This window comes from Solanum tuberosum, unplaced genomic scaffold (assembly GCF_000226075.1).
Source record: "Solanum tuberosum cultivar DM 1-3 516 R44 unplaced genomic scaffold, SolTub_3.0 scf00013, whole genome shotgun sequence".
Lineage (NCBI taxonomy): Eukaryota > Viridiplantae > Streptophyta > Magnoliopsida > Solanales > Solanaceae > Solanum > Solanum tuberosum.
In genome coordinates, this window is record NW_006238940.1 from 1,022,414 (window position 1) to 1,024,297 (window position 1,884).

The following is a 1,884-nucleotide window of genomic DNA, read 5'->3' on the forward strand; positions in this document are numbered from 1 at the left end:
AATGTACCTCCTTGGTTATGTGCATTTTGATGAAGTTGCATTCATGTTGGGTAAGTAGTTTCTCTCCTACTCTCTTCGTGGTAGCTTGAGTTCCATTCGAGGAAGAATATTCCCAGGGGAGATATTGTAACACCTTAGGCTTCAAAAAGGTTAAAGTGGGTTAACGGGCAGGACCACAAGCCTAAAACAGGCCAGGGACCCTTCACTGAACCCTAAATAGTCTGTTTAGGGAGGTGGTCTAGCCGTTAAAGGCTGCCAAGAAACTAAGGGCCCTAAATGGGTCGTGACGCTCTGTACGGACCATTTAGGGGTCCTTATCGATCACCCGTCAACTTTTAAGTTAAGGTCATTTTAGTCTTTTCCCTATGTGTTTGGTACCTAAACTATATCGTTTTAACCCCTATTTCAGGACCTATATAAGTGAATTAAGTCCTAAAACTACCCATTCTAAATCATTCACTTAAATTTCCCTCCAAAATCACCCCCCCAAATCCTCTCTAAGGCTAAGGAAGAAGAAACTAGGGTTTCACTTCAAGAACTCCAATTCACCATAGATATTGGGAATTGATAACTAAGGTATGTTAGTATTAACCTATGGAGTCCTTTCCTCCCTAGGGTTCCTAAAATCTTCAAGTTTAACAAGTTGAATTCTCAATTCAAAGTTAGGGTTTTTATTGAATATTCATGGGTTCTTTTCAATTATGATTCAATTACTTGTTTCTTATCTTCTAATGCATGATTTGAAAGTATTTGCATGATTTTAGTTGAATTTATATGAACCTAGACATGATCCATGATTTTTAGGTTATAAATACATGATGAAGCTTATGAACTATGATTTATAGAAATTATGCATGTTTTATGAAAGAAAAGTTTATGACTCAAATAATCTTATAGATGAATTTATCTATTCTATGAAGCTTGGCCACATGACGTGAATGACATCTAAATTTGCCATTAATGCTTTGGGACTATTTTTCTAAATTAGGTCTTGATTAGTATGGTATCCGGATATGCCATCAATGATTATAGATCAAGCTTTTAAAACTATGTCCACTAGTAGTACGACACTTTTAGTATGAAGTTAGTGACAATAGGCCTTATAAAGCTATAATGAAAAGATCATGGATGGTGAAAGGTTTTCTCACACATGGTCTAAGGAGCTACTTAATGTTGTTTATATCCTGGATCAGTATCTTAATTGTACTTTTCCATGACTGATCTTATGAATATGATTAATGACTATTTTGTGGGATTTATACTTAGCACCGAGAGGATATTGAGATGGAGGCTCTCCCGTTGCTAAAGATCAGATCTCTAGTAGCAATCTCCTTTTCCCTAACTATGATCCACCATAGGATGTTGTCTCAGATAGACATTAGCTAGTGGATCCACCTTAGCTAAGACTCATGGGCCTTACCTTGGCAATTAGGATACTCTCTTTTTGGTGTGAGAGTAGTACATTGGTGTCCATGTTATAGCTCACATGGTCTATGTCAATTAAATGATAAACTTCCCACAATAATTAACTAAGGTTACTTCTGAAGTATCTTATAAAGTGTTTTAAAGATGTTAAGTCTGCATTGACCATGATTATGAGTTGTGTTTTTCTAACCTTTTATCTTTTGATTTAACTTGGTTATTGCATGTCATGTAAAGTCCTTTTAGCATGATTCCATAACTCTTATGCATTGCTATTATACTTAGTACATTTCATGTACTAATGCATACTTGTGCCTGCATTGTTTAATAATGTATGGTCTGTCGCTCCTACCTCTCACACTCGTGGCTAGTTGATCCATTTGACTTTTAAAGATTGGTGAGTCCTCATGATCTGAGGGTCGAGACAATTTGTCACGACCCGATTTCTCAAGTCATGATGGC